This window comes from Coregonus clupeaformis, chromosome 13 (genome assembly GCF_020615455.1).
Source record: "Coregonus clupeaformis isolate EN_2021a chromosome 13, ASM2061545v1, whole genome shotgun sequence".
Lineage (NCBI taxonomy): Eukaryota > Metazoa > Chordata > Actinopteri > Salmoniformes > Salmonidae > Coregonus > Coregonus clupeaformis.
The window spans coordinates 28,298,893-28,313,189 of NC_059204.1; the positions used below are offsets into that span (position 1 = coordinate 28,298,893).

At 43.4% G+C, this 14,297-nt stretch overlaps 1 protein-coding gene across 3 annotated transcripts in view; it reads left to right on the forward strand.

Moving 5' to 3' along the window:
* The window catches only part of LOC121579208 (protein Shroom3), a 52,203-nt gene that overhangs the window by 21,606 nt on the left and 16,300 nt on the right, over positions 1-14,297 (forward strand). Inside the window, exon 1 of one of the 3 annotated variants that reach the window (XM_041893593.2) lies at positions 5,098-5,163. The exons of the other annotated variants lie outside the window; for them this stretch is intronic. The gene's annotated coding sequence lies outside the window, so the exon portion shown is untranslated. Of the gene's footprint in view, positions 1-5,097; positions 5,164-14,297 lie in introns of those variants that run through there. 3 annotated transcript variants of the gene reach the window in all.

Genomic DNA, 14,297 nt, shown 5'->3' on the forward strand with positions numbered 1-14,297 from the left:
CATCGATCTACACACAATACCCCATAATGAAAAAGCGAAACAGGTTTTTAGAAATGTTTGCAAATGTATTAAAAATAAAGAACAGAAATACCTTAATTTATGCATCGCAGTGCTTGAGGCGTCACCACAGACCCGGGTTCGATCCCGGGCTGTGTCGCAGCCGGCCGCGACCGGGAGACCCATGAGGCGGCGCACAATTGTCCCAGCGACGTTCGGATTAAGGGAAGGTTTGGCCGGCCGGGATGTCCTTGTCCCATCACGCTCTAGCGACTCCTGTGGCGGGCCGGGTGCATGCACGCTGACATGGTTGCCAGTTGTATGGTATTTCCTCCGACACATTGGTGCGGCTGACTTCTGGGTTAAGCGAACAGTGTGTCAAGAAGCAGTGCGGCTTGGCAGGGTCGTGTTTCGGAGGACGCATGGCTCTCGACCTTCGCTTCTCCCGAGTCCGTACGGTAGTTGCAGCGATAAAAAGTAATACAAATAAATAAATAAACTTATGTACATAAGTATTCAGACCTTTTGCTATGAGACTTGAAATTGATCTCAGGTGCATCCTGTTTCCATTGATCATCCTTGAGATGTTTCTACAACTTGATTGAGTCCACCTGTGGTAAATTCAATTGATTGGACATGATTTGGAAAGGCACACACGTCTATATAAGGTCCAACAGTTGACAGTGCATGTAAGAGAAAAAACCAAGCCATGAGGTCGAAGGAATTGTCCGTAGTGCTCCAAGACAGGATTGTGTCGAGGCACAGATCTGGGGAAGGGTACCAAAACATGTTCTGCAGCATTGAAGGTCCCCAAGAACACAGTGGCCTCCATCATTCTTAAATGGAAGAAGTTTGGAACCACCAAGACTCTTCCTAGAGCTGGCCACCCGGCTTAACTGAGCAATCGGGGGAGAAGGGCCTTGGTCAGGGAGGTGACCAAGAACCCGATGGTCACTCTGACAGAGCTCCAGAGTTCCTCTGTGGAGATGGGAGAACCTTCCAGAAGGACAATCATCTCTACAGCACTCCACCAATCAGGCCTTTATGGTGGAGGAGCCAGACAGAAGCCACTCCTCAGTAAAAGGCACATGAATGCTCGCTGGAGTTTGCCAAAAGGCACCTAAATGACTCTCAGACCATGAGAAACAAGGTTCTCTGGTCTGATGAAACCACTCTTTGGCCTGAATGCCAAGCTTCATGTCTGGAGGAAACCTGGCACCATCCCTACGGTGAAGCATGGTGGTGGCAGCATCATGCTGTGGGTAGGGCTGTGGCGGTCACGAAATTTCATCAGCCGGTGATTGTCAAGCAAATAACTGTCGGTCTCACGGTAATTGACCGTTAATTAACATAAACACATTTAGCATCTCCTGGCTTCCACACATAGCTTACAAGCCACTGATGCTGACCTTTTGGAACATCTACATTAAAAAAGTATAATAAATCCATGTAAAATAGCCTACACCTTCACAATAAATCCATTATTTATTTTAGACAGATCTAAAGAAGCATGATATGAAGAAAATGTAGTCTATTTCAGAAGAACAGAATAGCATACTCTGAGTTGTCCTTATGTTAGGTCCTGATCTGGCTATGCCAAATGGCTGTGGGCTACACTAGTTCATTTAGCAGACAGGATTTGCTTAGAATTCCGTGTTATTAATGTAACTTTAGTTGTTCTACAAGTGTTGGGCTATATGTTTAGATTTCTAATATATTGTAAGGCTGCATGATGCAACTCTAATGATGATTTGAAAAAAGTCGCTTGAAAGGCATGAGCTCTGCTTAGTTTTTTTTGCGCAGGCTGTACACACTTCGTCAGTCTCTCATTCACAATTTGAGAAGCACTTGATAATGCCTCGATTTTCCCGGCGGCATCCCCTTTGTGTGGCCATAATGCACCCTAAATAAATCCATGCCTTTTGCAGCCCTTCTCCCTAAATGCTGCCCGCTCCGAAGCACCTCTCATCTCACTCATACGGCTCTTCATCACGTGATCGGGTCTTTCTCACAGGCTACAAGTGAAGACAGACACATCGGGGACGCAACTGCGTGCATTCTTATCCAATTCCGAGGTGCATATTGTAGATATTGGAAGAACTGTCCACATTTACTTTTCGTCAGCCAACAAGATGAGTAGGCCTAACGAACAGCAAAAGCACTAGCCTATGTCAATCTACTATCCCCCACTAGTACAAAAGTTGACCTATTCTGTGCGAGAAATAAATATTCCAAACATAGTCTGGGACAGTTGTGGGATGCGATAGATCCCAAATTAATACAACCACTAGCATCAAAATAACGTTTTGACTCAATGAGGCTGACGCAACAGATCAGAACGTTTAGCTTAAAATGTTAATAAACTATTAGGCTATTTTTTCACATTATAAGCGCCGCAATGTGCACACGGCAGTAGGCTTTAAACGCAAATGTTCCATTAGCGGGAAAACACCATTATCAAAAGTGACCACAAATGTGATAATGCATGTAAAGCTTTTTATTATAAAGGTGCATTTTTATGGTGAAGATTATCTTCCCCAAACTTGAAACTCATGCTCTGCTTATGTATGCCAGTTAGGCTCTAAACCCGTTATAAAGCGGATTAATGTGCTTAATTTTAAGAAGTTATTTGGCCACTTTAGTTGTGATACAAACCTTATTAATACGTATAGGCCTATGGGCTAGGCTACATGAGGTTTGCATGTAGGCATTGTTTCTTATGCTTGGCATCATTCACAAGTGATAATATATAATTCACAAGTGATGGGCTAATATTGTCACCCAGCAGACTATTCTTGATTTAATCTTGTCTTTACATATACTAAATAATATATGTGTGAAATTTGTTTTACCATTATCATGCACCTGTATCGAAACCGGGGCAATGGGAAAAAAAACATAATCTATGCACTTAAATAGTGAATGGAGGACGCTTTTCCTCATGGTTTATTTTCATGCCAGCCAGGCAGGCAGGCTATACTCCAGTTGTAAATATAAGCAATGTGCTTAATATTAGGAAAGTTGAAAAATAAATATAGTAGGCCTAGCCTATAGAAAGCTGATCCTCCTCTTTTCAGTAGAGGCCATCACTCTGTTTTCTGGCGCAATTGCATAGCCTATTGAAATGTTGCGCAACATGAGCTCAGGGGCTCTCATGAACTCTTTGATTAGATTGTTAGAGTGATTAGAGGACAATATAGTGCTGAGTACCGGGCAGTTAGCAAGTTTGGTAGGCTACTAATGACCATCAGCAGCATCAGAGCTTGGAGAAGCCTAATTACCGTGACTAAACGGTCACATGGAATTTGACTGCCTTCATGACTCGTGACCGCCGGTGTGGCGGTAGTACGGTCACCGCAACAGCCCTAGCTTTGGGGATGTTTTTCAGCCCAGGGACTGGGAGACTAGTCAGGATCGAGAGAAAGATGAACGGAGCAAAGTACAGAGTGATCCTTGATGAAAACCTGCTCCAGAGTGCTCAGGACCTCAGACTGGGGCTAAGGTTCACCTTCCAACAGGACAACAACCCTAAGCACACAGCCAAGACAACGCAGGAGTGGCTTCGGGACAAGTCTCTGAATGTCATTGAGTGGCCCAGCCAGAGCCCGGACTTGAACCCGATCGAACATCTCTGGAGAGACCTCAAAATAGCTGTGAAGCGACGCTCCCCATCCAACCTGACAGAGCTTGAGAGGATCTGCAGAGAAGAAGTGGAGAAACTCCCCAAATACAGGTGTGCCAAGCTTGCAGCATCATACCCAACAAGACTCGAGGCTGTAATCGCTGCCAAAGGTGCTTCAACAAAGTACTGAGGAAAGGGTCTGAATACTTATGTAAATGTGATATTGAATTATTACATTTTTAATACATTTGCAAACATTTCTAAAAACCTGCTTTTGCTTTGGCATTATGGGGCATTGTGTGTAGATTGATGAGCGGGAAAAAACAATGTAATCCATTTTAGAATAAGGCTGTAATGTAACAAAATATGGAAAAAGTGAAGGGGTCTGAATACTTTCCGAATGCACTGTATCAGTCCCACATCAAGTCACTGCAGGGTCTTAAACTGCATCACTTAAAATGTGATTTTATTTTATTTGAACTTGCCCTTCAGTGGGCACATGTCCATGTGTGTCAATATTCAATACAATGCTCATGTGCACACATGCACAAAAACAACATGTAGATGTGCTGGGTTTGTCAGAGTGGTGGATGTTAAGAATAGCCCTCCTGTGTTGTTTGGCCTTTGTGACTCATTCAATGGGTTGACAGGTGGGAATGGCAGCAGGTCACAGAGGTGACAATAACAACAGAGCACCTAACACCACGCCTCAGACCAGACACTTCCAGCATGAACCAAAACATTAAGCATAAGGACCAAGTTATCATCAGATAAATACACACAGGCCACTATCGTACAGTAAAAAAGCCTACATCTCCAGACTAGCTGTGAGCTTGCACTGTGTTGACCATGATGAAAGCTGGTGAAACAGGTCTAGATGTCTAGCAGTCAGACAATGAACATAATGTCTTTGTTGTACAATGTCATAACATCTGCATGACCTTGCACTGACACAAGTGAGCCGCAACTAATGTCTAGCCCCAAGGTGTTGGAATTTAAGACCAATGTTTGGTTGTTTGGGGCCTGCAGTAGCGGGGAGAGGATGGAAAGTGGTGGGATGGGGGGGGTCACCCTGGCTGTCCTCCTTTGTGAGTGTTTGGGCGAGAGCAGCACCCACCCCTGCTGCTTGGCTGCTCAATGTGCCGAGGACCCTGGGAATGAATCGCGCCCTGGCCCTGTCTTTCTTTGAAGCCAGCCAGGAATGCGAGGCCTTTTTTTTCAGACGGCACTAGCTATCTGCGGTGAAATATTCCCTCTGCCGCAGAGCTCATTGTGAATCAGCAAGGCGGACAGACGTCACAGGCATGCAATCGCCGCCACTCTCGGCTCGGTCTTGGGGGGAGAAGGACTCTTCTCTGGAACACTTCTTTACATCTCGTCCTGGTAACTTGTTTTGTTTTGGTGCATATTTTTCCTCATTAGATATTTTCAAATCCTAATAGAGTTTTATCTAAAAGTCAAATGTTTAACTTGGAAATTTGGTGTCTGTTTTTTTCTCTCATGTGGAATCAAAAGCATGAGCAACAACTTGATCAGTGGATTTGGTAAGTTGTTTCCATCTGGTGCTCTTCAAATATAATTCTGTTTAGGTTTGTTGGTATGAGTTGAGTCGACTCTAATTGCAGTCACTGTGTTGGTTTATCCAGCAAACCAGTTCAGTTTTCTGGTGTAGTTTGCTGATGTGCGTGTTAGTGTATTTGTCTGGGACTTTCAGTCTCTGTCTTCTCTGTACATTTTGTCACCAGCTGTCCTCCCCATCACTTCCACATGAGCGCTGCCCTGTTAGGTCCCATTAATGTGCTCTAGCTAGCAGTTCAGGACTGGGGAGAAGCCTGGCAGGCCCAGGCAGCCGCTGCACATGGAGAAAAGGGTGTCCCTCCACAACATACAAAAACAAACCCCTTTTAACATCGCTAACTAGACCTGGGAGGTCAGTATACGTGTGCATGTATGCCTGGTAGCTGGAAGTTTTCATACAGTAAGCTGCAAACCAGGGGACTAGGGTGAGATCTATAACACTTTATGTGGTACAATGGGTCTTAGAACAGAGCTACCTCAGCCATTTTGAATGGTGGTTATTTGACCAATTTGTTTGTGTATGTCTGTGTTAGCCCATGAGGGAGTGAACCCTGGTCGGCATGGAGGACTGTGGTGCTCATTGGCTTGTCTTTGTGTTGGCTACACTGATCTGTTTGTATGTGTGACTGTAGTCACCAGAGGTTGGTGGACTTTGTCAGTATTTTGATGTTAGGTAATATCTGTATTGTAAACACCATTTGGGGCAGAAAGACAAGTTTTACTGTTACTGAAAGCTTAGTGAATCTCTTCCGTTGCAGGAACATAAACAAGGCTAACATGAAACTAAAAGATTTAAGTTGTTATTGGAGATAAAGTTCTTTGGAACTTGTTATTGCTTCCTGCTACAGAATGAGAAAAAGTCCTTGATTGTATCACTGAGAAATTGAACCATGTCAAATAAACCACCAATTTTTTAGGGGGGGACTGGTTGAGGGGCAGCTCTCTAGAGGAACTGTGGGGGGATCTTGGATGGTTATTGGCCTGGCGGTTGGGAGCTTGGGCCGGTGGCTGAGGGGTCGCTGGTTTTGGTCCCCGATTCAGCTGGGTGGGGGATCTGTCCTTGTGCCCTTGGGTGGGGCGCTTGACCCTGGTGGTAGCTCTGGATGGGAGTGTCTGCTGGATGACTGAATGTAATGTAAATGTTGAACGGCTTCACTGCAGGTAGATTGTATGTTTTATAAAATTCTATAAAATGTTTAAATCCTTTCTGTAGCAAACACCAAACACTCAACATAAATCATTTTGGTGTTTAAAACCTTTTAACGTGGTCAGTATGTTTCATTAGGTCTAGTCATTCAGACGCATTCATTGTTTACTGTGTATGTGCTTGATTGGTTTCCTGATGAGTTAAGCCAACACATGCAGTGTTCCAGTGGTGGATAATCCATAAAATAGTTATCACACACATGACTAATCCCCAAGTTGATATGGAATTCCAGGCATTTTCTGTGCGCGGTGATGTGCACCGCAAGGTTCTAATTAGGGTCTGGTTTCACAGGCACCTCTAACAGGTGTTCCATGCTATATAGTGCCTTCGGAAAGTATTCAGACCCCTTGACTTTTTCCACATTTTGTTACGTTACAGCCTTATTCTAAAATTGATTAAATTGTTTTTTTCCCTCATCAATCTACACACGATACCCTATAATGACAAAGCAAAAACAGGTTTTTATAAATTTTTGCTAATTTATAAAAAAAAATATATATATATATATATATATATATATATATATATATATGTCCTTGAGCCCCCCACTCAAGGACATTCAGAGACTTGTCCCGAAGCCATTCCTGCGTTGTCTTGGCTGTGTGCTTAGGGTCGTTGTCCTGTTGGAAGGTGAACCTTCGTCCCAGTCTGAGGTCCTGAGCACTCTGGAGCAGGTTTTCATCAAGGATCTCTCTGTACTTTGCTCCGTTCATCTTTGCCTCGATCCTAACTAGTCTCCCAATCCCTGGCGCTGAAAAACATCCCCACAGCATGATGCTGCCACCATCATGCTTCACTGTGTGGATGGTGCCAGGTTTCCTCCAGACGTGACGCTTGGCATTCAGGCCAAAGAGTTCAATCTTGGTTTCATCAGACCAGAGAATCTTGTTTCTCATGGTCTGAGAGTCTTAAGGTGCCTTTTGGCAAACTCCAAGGGGGCTGTCATGTGCCTTTTACTGATGAGTGGCTTCCATCTGGCCCCTCTACCATAAAGGCCTGATTGGTGGAGTGCTGCAGAGGTTGTTGTCCTTCTGGAAGGTTCTCCCATCTCCACAGAGGAACTCTAGAGCTCTGTCAGAGTGACCATCGGGTTCTTGGTCACCTCCCTTCTCTCCCGACTGCTCAGTTTGGCCGGGCGGCCAGCTCTAAGAAGAGTCTTGGTGGTTCCAAACTTCTTCCATTTAAGAATGATGGAGGCCACTGTGTTCTTGCGGACCTTCAATGCTGCAGAATATTTTGAGTCTCATAGCAAAGGGAAAACTTATGTAAATAAGGTATTTCAGTTTTTTTATTTTAATACAGTTGTGAAAACCTTTTTTCTCTTCGTCATTATGGGTTATTTTGTGTAGATTGAGGATTTTTATTTATTTAATAAATGTTAGAATAAGGCTGTAACATAACAAAATATGGAAAAAGTCAAGCGGTCAGAATACTTTCCGAATGCACTGTGTGTGTGTGTGTGTGTGTGTGTGTGTGTGTGTGTGTGTGTGTATATACAGTGGGGAGAACAAGTATTTGATACACTGCCGATTTTGCAGGTTTTCCTACTTACAAAGCATGTAGAGGTCTGTAATTTTTATCATAGGTACACTTCAACTGTGAGAGACGGAATCTTAAACAAAAATCCAGAAAATCACATTGTATGAATTTTAAGTAATTAATTTGCATTTTACTGCATGACATAAGTATTTGATCACCTACCAACCAGTAAGAATTCCGGCTCTCACAGACCTGTTAGTTTTTCTTTAAGAAGCCCTCCTGTTTTCCACTCATTACCTGTATTAACTGCACCTGTTTGAACTCGTTACCTGTATAAAAGACACCTGTCCACACACTCAATCAAACAGACTACAGACCACACACTCAATCTACATGCTCCCGAGTGGCGCAGTGGTCTAAGGCACTGCATCGCAGTGCTAGCTGTGCCACTAGAGATCCTGGTTCGAATCCAGGCTCTGTCGTAGCCGGCCGCGACCGGGAGACCCATGGGGCGGCACACAATTGGTCCAGGGTAGGGGAGGGAATGGCCGGCAGGGATGTAGCTCAGTTGGTAGAGCATGGCGTTTGCAACGCCAGGGTTGTGGGTTCGATTACCACGGGGGGCCGGTATGAAAAATAAAAAATAATGTATGCACTAACTGTAAGTCGCTCTGGATAAGAGCGTCTGCTAAATGACTAAAATGTAAATGTAAATGTACAATGGCCAAGACCAGAGAGCTGTGTAAGGACATCAGTGATACAATTGTAGACCTGCACAAGGCTGGGATGGGCTACAGGACAATAGGCAAGCAGCTTGGTGAGAAGGCAACAACTGTTGGCGCAATTATTAGAAAATGGAAGAAGTTCAAGATGACGGTCAATCACCCTCGGTCTGGGGCTCTCGTGGGGCATCAATGATCATGAGGAAGGTGAGGGATCAGCCCAGAACTACACGGCAGGACCTGGTCAATGACCTGAAGAGAGCTGGGACCACAGTCTCAAAGAAAACCATTAGTAACACACTACGTCGTCATGGATTAAAATCCTGCAGCGCACGCAAGGTCCCCCTGCTCAAGCCAGCGCATGTCCAGGCCCGTCTGAAGTTTGCCAATGACCATCTGGATGATCCAGAGGAGGAATGGGAGAAGGTCATGTGGTCTGATGAGACAAAAACAGAGCTTTTTGGTCTAAACTCCACTCGCCGTGTTTGGAGGAAGAAGAAGGATGAGTACAACCCCAAGAACACCATCCCAACCGTGAAGCATGGAGGTGGAAACATTCTTTGGGGATGCTTTTCTGCAAAGGGGACAGGACGACTGCACCATATTGAGGGGAGGATGGATGGGGCCATGTATCGCGAGATCTTGGCCAACAACCTCCTTCCCTCAGTAAGAGCATTGAAGATGAGTCGTGGCTGGATCTTCCAGCATGACAACTACCCGAAACACACAGCCAGGGCAACTAAGGAGTCGCTCCGTAAGAAGCATCTCAAGGTCCTGGAGTGGCCTAGCCAGTCTCCAGACCTGAACCCAATAGAAAATCTTTGGAGGGAGCTGAAAGTCTGTATTGCCCAGCGATAGCCCTGAAACCTGAAGGATCTGGACAAGGTCTGTATGGAGGAGTGGGCCAAAATCCCTGCTGCAGTGTGTGCAAACCTGGTCAAGACCTACAGGAAACGTATGATCTCTGTAATTGCAAACAAAGGTTTCTGTACCAAATATTAAGTTCTGCTTTTCTGATGTATCAAATACTTATGTCATGCAATAAAATGCAAATTAATTGATTAAAAATCATACAATGTGATTTTCTGGATTTTTTTTTAGATTCCGTGTCTCACAGTTGAAGTGTACCTTTTGATAAAAATGACAGACCTCTACATGCTTTGTAAGTAGGAAAACCTGCAAAATCGGCAGTGTATCAAATACTTGTTCTCCCCACTGTGTGTGTGTGTATGTGTGTATATATATACAGTGGGGAAAAAAAGTATTTAGTCAGCCACCAATTGTGCAAGTTCTCCCACTTAAAAAGATGAGAGAGGCCTGTAATTTTCCTCATAGGTACACGTCAACTATGACAGACAAAATGAGAAAAAAAAATCCAGAAAATCACATTGTAGGATTTCTTATGAATTTATTTGCAAATTATGGTGGAAAATAAGTATTTGGTCAATAACAAAAGTTTCTCAATACTTTGTTATATACTCTTTGTTGGCAATGACACAGGTCAAACGTTTTCTGTAAGTCTTCACAAGGTTTTCACACACTGTTGCTGGTATTTTGGCCCATTCCTCCATGCAGATCACCTCTAGAGCAGTGATGTTTTGGGGCTGTCGCTGGGCAACACAGACTTTCAACTCCCTCCAAAGATTTTCTATGGGGTTGAGATCTGGAGACTGGCTAGGCCACTCCAGGACCTTGAAATGCTTCTTACGAAGCCACTCATTCGTTGCCCGGGCGGTGTGTTTGGGATCATTGTCATGCTGAAAGACCCAGCCACGTTTCATCTTCAATGCCCTTGCTGATGGAAGGAGGTTTTCACTCAAAATCTCACGATACCTGGCCCCATTCATTCTTTCATTTACACGGATCAGTAGTCCTGGTCCCTTTGCAGAAAAACAGCCCCAAAGCATGATGTTTCCACCCCCATGCATCACAGTAGGTATGGATGCAACTCAGCATTCTTTATCCTCCAAACACGACAAGTTGAGTTTTTACCAAAAAGTTATATTTTGGTTTCATCTGACCATATGACATTCTCCCAATCCTCTTCTGGATCATCCAAATGCACTCTAGCAAACTTCAGATGGGCCTGGACATGTACTGGCTTAAGCAGGGGGACACGTCTGCACTGCAGGATTTGAGTCCCTGGCGGCGTAGTGTGTTACTGATGGTAGGCTTTGTTACTTTGGTCCCAGCTCTCTGCAAGTCATTCACTAGGTCCCCCCGTGTGGTTCTGGGATTTTTGCTCACCGTTCTTGTGATCATTTTGACCCCACGGGGTGAGATCTTGCGTGGCGCCCCAGATCGAGGGAGATTATCAGTGGTCTTGTATGTCTTCCATTTCCTAATAATTGCTCCCACAGTTGATTTATTCAAACCAAGCTGCTTACCTATAGCAGATTCAGTCTTCCCAGCCTGGTGCAGGTCTACAATTTTGTTTCTGGTGTCCTTTGACAGCTCTTTGGTCTTGGCCATAGTGGAGTTTGTAGTGTGACTGTTTGAGGTTGTGGACAGGTGTCTTTTATACTGATAACAAGTTCAAACAGGTGCCATTAATACAGGTAACGAGTGGAGGACAGAGGAGCCTCTTAAAGAAGAAGTTACAGGTCTGTGAGAGCCAGAAATCTTGCTTGTTTGTAGGTGACCAAATACTTATTTTCCACCATCATTTGCAATTAAATTCATTAAAATCCTACAATGTGATTTTCTGGATTTTTTTTCCTCAATTTGTCTGTCATAGTTGACGTGTACCTATGATGAAAATTACAGGCCTCTCTCATCTTTTTAAGTGGGAGAACTTGCACAATTGGTGGCTGACTAAATACTTTTTTTCCCCACTGTATATATATATATATATATATATATATATATATATACACACATTAATAATAATTGGGGGGGAACAACGTTTTCAGTGTAAACTTAAATGACTAAAAGCAGTTATAAAGTATGTCGAAAAGATAATGGACCTATATATTTTATAATCTTTGAGAAATAACAAGCAGCAAAATAAAAGCTAGACAGTCTTGGAGAATGAAAAATTCAAAAATATTATGCATTCAGGAGTATTTTTGTAATGGCATGAGGCCCCATTGATTTTGTTATGATTGAGAAATTAGCTTTAAACTGCAACATTTTATCTCCACCACATGGCAAAAATGTGTAGAATTGCAGGATTAGCTTTAAAACAGCAACATTCTGTCACTGCGGCCAACAATTGCACCATTGGCCCTGCCCCCGCCACGCCCACCACCTAAACCCGATTTTTGATCCAGAAAAAAACCTGTTTACTGTACTGTGCTGTCCAAACATGTGAAACATAGATTTCGATGATTGGTTCAGATGTGGTACTGCCAGAGCAGACTGACCAAATTTCAACATCATCTATGGACGTCCGGTGTCAGTCGGTGCTCAGTGGGTGAGGATGCTTGTTACAGTAAATAGAAAGAGGGTAGGTGTCATGGTAGGTGTCATTAAGAGCTGGTAGAGGTGACATTAACTGGAGAAAGAGAGGAGAGAGAGTGCGAGGGAGGGGTTGTCCAGACTGTTTTCACAGTCTTGCTTTGACCACCAGATGACTGAAAGAGAAAGAAAACAGTTATGAGTTGAACCCAACTGTGGTTTGTGACTATTATGATTTGTAGCCAATTCAATTGCAGTAATTCTGTTACAGATTTTTCTGTAATTCCGTTACCGATTTTGGTAACAGAATTACACGTTTTAATCACTTAAAAATTCATAAACTTGATATCAGTAAAAACACTATAACGAATTGGTAGGTCTACCTTTACTTGTTACTTCTGTCAACATTCATGGTCCTCCCTCATGCTATATGAAAACATGCAGTCGATATCTTTGCATCGCAAAAAAAACTAAGCAGTAGAACTGTTCTTTTCTGAGCCCCTTAATTGCTAACTTTTCGAGTCCCCGGCCCTCCATTTCCGTGATTAGCCAAGAAAAGGCAGATTCTCCTCTCTGAGGCTGAGCCCTCCCAACTCAGACTTTAGTGCCATTAGAGAACTTAATAGTTAAAGTCATCCTGACAGTGGAACAGTGAGTCTTTCTCCCTGAGAAATTCCAGATCAATGGAGTAAAGGGTGAACTCAGATTTGTATTAATTATTACAGATAGTGTTTTTTTCTCAGTGTTACAGTGTACCAAGCACTTGGACAGGACACGTTTCTGTCAGGGGTGCAGTGTTTCCCAAATATGAATTTAGTAGCGGCTGACCCCATTTAGTCGACTGGTCGATTGTTTGGTCGATAGGCTGTTGGTCAACCGAGATTTCTTTAGTCGAGAAGTAGCAAAAACATTTTATTTTATTTTATGGTGTACAAGATACCTCTCTGATTCACGCCTGTCCGACTGGACTAATCCATTGTGGAGACCGTGGGGATGGCACAGTCCATCACTCGAATACGTGCTATTGATGTGCTATATGGTTATATTATGTAGGAACAATGGTGCAACACCAATAAAAATGTAATTTTATAACAAATGCACTTTCTCCTGCATTCGATAGCAGGCGCTGTCTGCGGTTCTGAACACATCAGTGCGCTGTTGAATTGGGGCCTTTTCCTAGACCATGTTGCTATGTGCCTAACAGCAAAGTTAACCAGAATATTGGTGTTGAGAACAACGCGGCGTAGACAACAGCAGAGTTAGGAGATGAGAAAACAGCCCTTGCCTTAATTGTCTAAGAAATGTGAGGCGAGAGGACTATAATTAGGTCTATGATCAATAGCCTAACTGTTTAAATGTTTTATTTAACCTTTATTTAACTAGGCAAGTCAGTTAAGAACAAATTCTTATTTACATTGACGGCCTACCAAAAGGCAAAAGGCCTCCTGTGGGGACGGAGGATTCAAAATAAAAATATAGGACAAAACACACATCACGACAAGAGAGACACCACAACACTACATAAAGAGAGACCTAAGACAACAACATAGTATGGCAGCAACACATGACAACACAGCATGGTAGCAACACCACATGACAACAACATGGTAGCAACACAACATGGTAGCAGCACAAAACATGGTACAAACATTATTGGCACAGACAACAGCACAAAGGCAAGAAGGTAGACAACAATGCATCACCCGAAGCAGCCACAACTGTCAGTAAGAGTGTCCATGACTGAGTCTTTGAATGAAGAGATGGAGATGAAACTGTCCAGTTTGAGTGTTTGTTGCAGCTCGTTCCAGTCACTAGCAGCAGCGAACTGAAAAGAGGAGCGACCCAGGGATGTGTGTGCTTTGGGGACCTTTAACAGAATGTGACTGGCAGAACGGGTGTTGTATGTGGAGGATGAGGGCTGCAGTAGGTACAGTGGGGAAAAAAAGTATTTAGTCAGCCACCAATTGTGCAAGTTCTCCCACTTAAAAAGATGAGAGAGGCCTGTACTTTTCATCATAGGTACACGTCAACTATGACAGACAAATTGAGGAAAAAAAATCCAGAAAATCACATTGTAGGATTTTTTATGAATTTATTTGCAAATTATGGTGGAAAATAAGTATTTGGTCACCTACAAACAAGCAAGATTTCTGGCTCTCACAGACCTGTAACTTCTTCTTTAAGAGGCTCCTCTGTCCTCCACTTGTTACCTGTATTAATGGCACCTGTTTGAACTTGTTATCAGTATAAAAGACACCTGTTCACAACCTCAAACAGTCACACTCCAAACTCC